Below are 8,590 nucleotides of genomic sequence, written 5' to 3'. Positions count from 1 at the left end.
AAAACGGTGGGGAGAAAAATGTATTAACAAGGTCTACCTCTTGGTTTGCCTTGAATCAACTAGCCATCCCCTTAATAATTAAAGAGCCACATTTGGTTTTATACTGTGCTACCTTTGAGTCTACAGCCATAGGTTCCATGCCCATGCCCGGTGTGGTGCCAGTGGATGCCATGGTGCCAGCCAAGTCCTTCTAGACAGTGGGTGGGGCCAGGTGCAGCTTTTGCCCAGCAGGGCATCTGTCTGGCCAATAGAGATCTTATTGACTTTTTAAAAAGTTGCTTCTACAGCAGCTGCCACCACGGCACATGGATATTCATTGCATGACTGAAGGGAAGCGTTTTTATGCCAGAAATATTTTTAAACAATATGTTCATTTTAAAAGGCGTCCTGTTTTAACACATTCTGCCTGGAATGCTGAAGAGTTACTAGTAAAGTTATGCATTACCTCATTCCCTATGGTTGGCTCTGCCTCTTGCAGCAGCCATTTTGTGGTTGGCTCTGACTCCTGTAGCAGCCATTTTGTGGTTGCGTCCACCACCCTGTCTCAGAATGCCAAGGATGCCTGAAGGCTCAGAAAGGTTGGGGGGCCCTGCCTGAATCCTTGGTCCTGTTCTGTTTCCCTGCTCTTTAATTTTACAAAGATAGAGAAAGAGGGGGAAAGCTGCAGGATTTTCTGCTTACCAGGTCCACAAGGCTAACAAAACTACAGAATCGCTGTGGTCTTACCTTGTGTCAAATCTCTCAGAGGAAAGACTTCCTAGTTTTTGAAGAGAAGGAAGCATTTGTTGGATACTGGCTCTAATGGTAATGGAACCAGTACAAGAGATCTTTTGTATGGAGGTGTCATCTGACGCTACAGTTCATCCCAAGCACTAGCTGACTTGGAGCCCATTCTTCTGATTTTCTGAGATCTGCTGTTTCTGATCTAAACAACTGTTTTGGCCATGAAACTCACAAACCTGGTTTAGTTTGTATGCAAGTTTATGGGGTTCGTGGTTCAGTCTGTGGTTTGCCCACTGAAAAGTACACTGGCCATGGGGTGCTCCTTCACCAAGGTGGAAGAAAATTTGCTTATGCAATTCACATGGGACATCAGCGACCAGAAGCTGCGCAGGAGGTTGATCGGGACCACTGACATCACGCTCAATGTTGCCCTCCAACTCGCCATTGTCCACGAGGCCTCGCGCCGAGACCATCAGCCAGTGGCAGCTCGCCTTGTACTCCCCGATTCAGGCCCGGAGAACTCGGAAGAGGAGGACATCCGGCTCGTCCGACAGCCATCGCGCGGGCTCCGAGGCAGCAGGATCAACCGGAAAAAACACAGGCCGCCCCACGTGCGCAAGCTGCAGCGAGGCACACAAGCGCAAGGCTTTCCGTTTCCGCGATGCGACATGCCACACTTGCGGGAAGCAAGGCCATCTCGCTCGTGTCTGCCGGTCGAAAAGAAGCCGGTACCAGCAGCCTTCTGAATTTCTGTGGTTCGTGCCCATCCTCACATCTATCAGTTGTCTCATCCCTTTAAGATCAGTTTATAAAATGCTCCTTAGGCAGAAGAAGCTTGACTCTGCTAAACAGCAATGGCAGGAATTAGGTCTGGCAGTTCAAGAGAAGAGGGAGTCCCAGTTCTAGGAACTCATCTCCTTCAGTTTATTTAGTTTATTGCAGGCTCAGATCTCAGCAAAAGACTGGCAAGCTCACTACAGCCAGGTATTTGGGGGGCATTATGGAGAATGAGGTAGTGGGGCCGATACCACTTCCTTTGAGGCTTGAAGCCATGCCTTCAGCCATTCTAGATGGTTGCTATACACAATTATCAATTGCTGCCCGTTTTTGTATTTGTGGAGCCTCAGTCCCTGGAGACCTTCCACACTACATTCTGTTCTGCCCTTTTTATACAGAACGTAGAGGGAAAAAATCATTGGAGAAATTTTCAAAGGCCAAATTTTCTCCCCTGTGGTGGAAAAACTATTCCTCCTTCTTTTCAATGTGGACTTGAATGTCTCTTATAAAGTCACACAGCCCCCCCCCAGCTAAGAAAATCTCAGGCTCAAGCTGTGTTTAATTGTTGAGATTCCTTTACCAGTACACAAAGAAGGTGCTAATTTGGTTTAATGAACCTTTATGTGTTTTTAACATTATAGCTTTGTTGTTTGCTGTTCTTTGTCCCTGTTTTATTTGTATGTTTTATCTGCTTGATTGTGATGGTCTTTGGCCACAAACAATAGACTTTTGGCTGGCTGACTGGCTGACTGACTGGCTGGATGATAAATGACTTGGAATTGGGAGTAAGCAGTGAAATGGCCAAGTTTGCGGATGACGGCCAGTTTTTCAGAATAGAAAAGCAGATTTTGGTGTAGTGGTTAAAAGCATCGACTCTAATCTGGGAGAACTGGGTTTGATTCCCCACTCCTCCACATGCAGCTGCTGGTGTGACCTTGGGCCAGTCATAACTTCTTTCAGAGCTGTTCTCTCAAGGGCAGTTCTTGAGAGAGCTCTCTCAGCCTCACCTACCTCACGGGGTGTCTGTTGCGGGGAGGGAAAGGGATTATAAACCAATTTGAGACTTCTTCAGGTAGTGAAGGGTGGAGTACAAATCTAATCTCCTCCTCCTTCTCCTCCTCCTCCTCCTCTTCTTCTACTTCTACTTCTCCAAGACTGTCTCTCCATATTGGGCAAGGGGGTGGCAACGTGGGTATATGAGATTCAATGTGAGTAAGTATATAGTGCAAAGTAGCGTGCGGCAGCCCGATCACATGTCCCGTGGAGGTCCCGTGAGTATACCCTTAGGTGCTGATCACATGGCTATCCTGCAGCGCAGCAAAGAAGCAGTGCAGCGCAATCACACTGGCAATCGCTACCTTCTCACATTCCATGGCAAACTGGAATTTTTTCCCCACACCACAGTGTGCACATGTACCGGTGGGCGTTTGTGCGCATCCTGTGGAGACTTAAAAAGAAAAAAACATCCAGTTTGCAATGGGACATGGGCGGGCGCTGGATGCCATGGGATTCCAGTGGAAATGCGATCAGACGCCCACCCTTGCCCCGCGTTTTCTGGAAACTAGTACATCCTATGTGGTGGTTTTTTAGTCCACATCTAAGGCAACAAGCCATGGGTTAGTCACGGGTGCACTACGCTTCCCAGATGTTGCGGTGTGATCACACCCGGAAAATCCGCCTATCATCCGTCTCTTCAGCGTGGCAACTTCTCCGTGTGAACGGGGCCTTAGTACATTTTTATCTAGCTCTTCCTCCAAGGAGTTCAGGGTCGCACACAGGGATTTGCTCCGCTGCATTTTATCCTCCCAACAACCCTGATGAATATTGCTGCAAACCCCCCCCCCTGAGCTCCTTGAGAAGACAAATTGTGGTCATGTTGGATAGCTGATTTAAACAGTACAAAGTCCCTTTGGTTGCCATGATGACTTTTGATCATTTGTGTGCAAGACATTAGTGTTTCCTAGGTGTGTGAACCTCATTTGGACTGGTGTAGATAAGGAGCCAGTTTCCTAACTAGATGTACTCGGCGGGCGGACACTTCTCACTGTCATGGACACCTGTTTTCTTCAACAGGAGACTGGAATCTGGCAAGATTCTGAGACCTCAATGGAATCTTTCAGAGAAAGCTGCACCCCATGGAGGGTAGGAAGAACAATCCCATTTAAAGCAGTAGCCCTTCCAGCAACCATTACATCTGCAGATGTTCCCTGTAGCCTGGGTCCTGACAAGATACAGCTGAACCCCGGGGATTCTTCCTACCTTCTCACATTCTCATTAGCTATATGTACATACGTAGATGCAGGAGGAGCTTGGATACCAGGCTGATGGAACACAGTAGATATTTCTGGAGTGGAGATATAGGATCTGATTACTCAACCAGAAATGTCATATACCCCCTTCTAGTTTTTAAATATTTGGCAAAAACTAATCATACTTTGCCATTTTTAAAACATAAAATGAAGACGAGAAACCAGCTTTAAAAAAAGAGAGAGAGAGGCAATGTCACTCTGTATTTCTCCTAGCAAGAATTCGTGTTACACATAGCTCTGCAGAGTATTATTAAGACCAAGGACAAGACAAAGACCATTGTTCTCCAAACTGTAGGAATAGGTTTGCATACAAAATGGCTGACTTGCTATTCCTCTTTAAAACGTGACTGTTGCAGCATGAGTAGTGGTAAGCCTATAACAGTGCCCTTAATATTTTTAAAAATTAGAACAATGGGCTACAATGGGGTGGATATTTTTGTTCATAACTACAATTTAGACAAAATGTGTTGACACCAATGCTCCCTCAAAGCTGTGGAGTCCTGTGAGCAAAAATTCTGCTTTGGTTGCTACTGGCATTAAAATTGTGAGCAAGCGGATTTGACTACTGCATAAATTGGTTTGCTCTGGAGCCATCCTTCCTGAGCTAAGACAAAAATGTGTGAGCTGGGGGCTTAAAAACTTTGAGCAAGCTCACACTAACTCAGCTTAGAGGGAACACTGGTTGACACACACACAGAACAATCTGCAGCAAAATGGTGGCCTGTCTGGCAGAATGACAAGCTGAAAAATGATCAGTCCCACCTGCCCATGAAATAATGAATAACTGCATGGATATGCATTTTGCAAATAACATTTTCTAACTTTTTCCTCCCTTCTCAGTCCTTGTTTGTCTATTTATTTCTGCTATTCATTTTGAATCTATTATTTCAAAGGGCAATCATTTACATTCATACTAATTCTGGGCAGACCTCCGAAGAGAAGGGAAATACATCTCCTTCCCTGAAGGGAACTGGAAATATTTATCTGTGTTTTACAGATAGTTGTCTTATTTTAAAACATTTTTATTTCACTGTTCCTTATTAAATAGTGTTTTTTTATGTGCAGAAAAGAGAACTGTTAACCAACCCTTGTGGCATCAGGAGATTTTGCTATTGGAAGCATTTGTACCTGAGAGAATATGGTTGCCATCAGTATGTGTCTATTACACCAATGGCAATTTGTGAAAGCAATCTGTCTTGTTACACACTCTGCCTTTTCTTAAAAACACATTCATACAGCAACTCACTTCAGGTTTTCAAGTTTTTCCTCTGCATTCTGTTAGCAAAATGCACGTAGCCTGCAACAAGATATTTTAAAGATCGGTCAGTTTTGTAAACGTTGGCTTTAGCTTAAAGCTCCGTTTATTTGTTACGATTTGTATAAATGACTTATTTTGCAAGTTTCTTTGAAAGCATGTCTTTAGTTACCTCCTATTGCACATATTTGAATACTTTAGTTGTGAGATGTAAATATTTTGCAGTGGCATTGCGCAATCATCATATGAAAACAGCATGCCGGAAAGGTCAGCATCCATCCCTATAGATAAGTTATTTTACATGCTTATGCACATACAGTTTTCATAACTGTATGTGCATAAGCATGTAAAATAACCATGTGTCTGTGTTTTGCATTCTGTATACATGCCGTATATATACTTGCTTTGCTTGGGCTGGAAGCGTCAAGAAGGGGAATATGCAGACTGCAGCAGCTCTTTAACGCTGATTTTTTTGAAATCTTGTGATGGCCTTTTCTGGTGTCTGTTGGTGTCTTAAAATGTTCAAATCTTCAGTCACTATCACAAAAGATAGACTCCTTTAGTGAAAACACAGCATCAGATTCTGCAGAAGTCAAATAAGTAAATGTTGTATGTTATCAGTTTCTACCTTTCTCCTTCTGGACCTACCAAGAAAGTTGAGAAGGAATTTTTACAAATGGGTTGGATCTAGCCAGCTTTTTCCTTCAATGTCACACAAGTCTCCTCTTCACTATAGCTCCCACCCCACACGGCTTTTATCCTTGCAAGTCCTCTGAACCCTAGCATAGTCTTTGGGGTGGTCAAAGGAGACCCCACTTTCCCTTTTTATCAGTAGAGAAACGGTCTGGATCTTGAAAAATGGTGTTACAGACGCTTGCATTCAGTTCTCGTAATCCATACAGCTATTTCATTTATTTATAATAGGAAATTTCACCACCGAAGCATTTGCTCATCCGAATTTCTGCAGGACAAGATCATCTTTGAAAGCTTTCCCTGAAAGGAAGCTACAGACTAGCGACTATGAAAAATCCTTTTGGGCAGCAAAAGAGTGGGTGTCTGAAGAATGCACAGGAAGAGCTATTTCTGCTGTGCTCATCTCCATTCATTCAAGTAAGATGAGGAGCCTCCGGCCTTGATTTCCACTGTCTTTTACTACAGAAACGGGGGGAGAAGATGGCCATCTGTGCTTTTCTGGGTCAAGCTGTTTATACTATTATTATTTTTACTAATAATATCTACAAAAACAGTCTTTTAAAAGAAAATATATATTTCTTCTTGTTCTTGGGTAAAAGCAGTATGAAAGATTCCTGACCCTTTCCAGTGCCAGCAATGAATCTGCTATAATGGGAAAAGAGTCTGAAACGCATGCCATTAAAACATTTTATCATAAATGCTCACGGATGTGTAAATAAAGCTGAAAGCCAGGTATATTTATGCCAAAGGGGACTCTGGTTTCATTTAAAACTCCATTTCTCACAGAAATCGCATTACCCCTCTTTTCTCTCTTAGAGGGAAAAAAGGGGTAAGTCTAAAAATATATTTCAAATATTGTTCAACAGTGGACAACTGTCTGCCTTGTAAGATGGCCAGTTTTCGCTGTGTGAAAGGAGGAAGAGGCTAGAGAGACCCCCCAAAATCTAAATTGACATGGAGTTATATAAAGTACACATGGAGAATTGGGATAATTAAGTAATTTGGGAAACTGACCCCCCCTTTGGTGGTAAAATAGAAAAAAGAGAGAAATAAAAGATGTGAACTGTGATTTGGACATCCATCTAACCTATATATACTAGCCTTGATTCAATATATCAAATTCCATTGAAAGTCTATTGGTGTTAACTAGATCACATTAAAAACAGTTTTATTGATTGGCTTTCACTGGATTCCTCATTTATTTCATAGCCTGGACTATCCTATGGCATCAGAGTAGGTATCAATACTGGCAGGAGCTCTTCTGGATTCAACCTGGGAGGTAAAGAAAGGGAAACTAGGAGGAATTAAATGGTACAAGAAACATTTCATAAAACATAAAGAAATATCAAAATATCCAGTAAAAATGCAATCAAGATAGGGAAATCCTCAGTACAAAGCCCCAATCTGTGCTGTCTTAAACTCAGTCATCCCAAGATAGCCCAGATCAAAAGACTTATAATATTTTATTTAAAAAACATTCCAATACTAGTGAGAATCCAGATTACAGCTTCTCATTTTGTTAAACCAATATTGTAGTCAGTCTTACAGTGTGCAATAGTACCTGAGGAGAGAGATATTCTATTTATATGGTTTGTGGCAAAGTTAGAAATTGTATCACATCGTCATAATCTGCCTTGAATACAGAAAGACATTAAACAAGGAGAATTGGTTGTCTATAGCATTTGTCTATGATGAAGAGGACTTTACAACACCAGCTTCACACGTACGCATATCCATACTGCTAGAAGTTACCACTTAATAAATGACCAGCTTTATTAATTCATCATGAAACAAAGTGGGCCCTGAAAGTGTGAAAGAATAACTATTTTGGGTCCCAGTCACACGGGCCGGAAAATGCGGGGGGGGGGGAGCATGGCTGTTTGCCCCGGAGCAAAGTAACGCATGGCAGCCTGATCACATGTCCCGTGGAGGTCCCATGGGTATGCCATTAGGTGCCGATCCTGCAGCACGGCTATCCTGCAGCGCGGCAAAGAAGTGGCACGGCGCGATCACACTGGCAATCGCTAGGCGCTGCTTCCGTGGCAAACGGGAATTTTTTCCCCTTCACCACAGTGTGCGCATATGCCAGTGGGCATTTGTGCACATCCTGTGGAGACTTAAAAAAAAAAATCCAGTTTGCGACGGGACATGGGCGGGCACCAAATGTCGCGGGATTCCAGCGGAAATGCGATCAGATGCCCGCCCTTGCCCCGCGTTTTCCAGAAACTAGCACATTGGATGTACTAGTTTTTTACTCCGTATCTTTGGCAAGAAGGCATGGTTTAGCCACGGGTTAGCCACGGGTGCACTACACTTCCCAGATGTTGCAGTGTGATTGCACCTGGAAAATTCACCTATCATCCATATCTTTAGCGCGGCAAATGCTCTGTGTGAACGGGGCCTTGATAAGTATCTACCCAGCCTGAGAAAGCATGGAATGCAATGAAGCATTCCCTATGAACTACATTTGCATTATTTATGTACCTATACCTAGATTTCCAGGAGATCAGATCAGTCCGCAGGAGGTAATTTTATATGATCCTCACAACAACCGTATGGGTATGGTTACGGATAGCACAGGGATTCCCAGTAAGCATCATGACTGAGCAATCACTTGAACCCAGTCCCTGGTCCAGTGGCAACATTGCATCATACTGGCTTTGTAATGAATCGGGCGAAGCCCCGAGTCAAATGCAGCCCCGCAGCCTCGGGTGTGAAATTGACATGTTTGTGTTGGGGCAAACGGCGCTGTGCTGCGAGGCAGCTCTAGTGAGAAATCGCCCTGAGTAAGAACACAGAAGGGCTAAGACCAGGTTTTTTGGAATGAAGTGTA

The sequence above is a fragment of the Gekko japonicus genome, unplaced genomic scaffold, assembly GCF_001447785.1.
Source record: "Gekko japonicus isolate JY-2015 unplaced genomic scaffold, Gekko_japonicus_V1.1 scaffold812, whole genome shotgun sequence".
Taxonomy (NCBI): Eukaryota; Metazoa; Chordata; class Lepidosauria; order Squamata; family Gekkonidae; genus Gekko; species Gekko japonicus.
The sequence above is the reverse complement of the archived record's forward strand: the minus strand, read 5'-3'. Positions refer to the sequence as shown.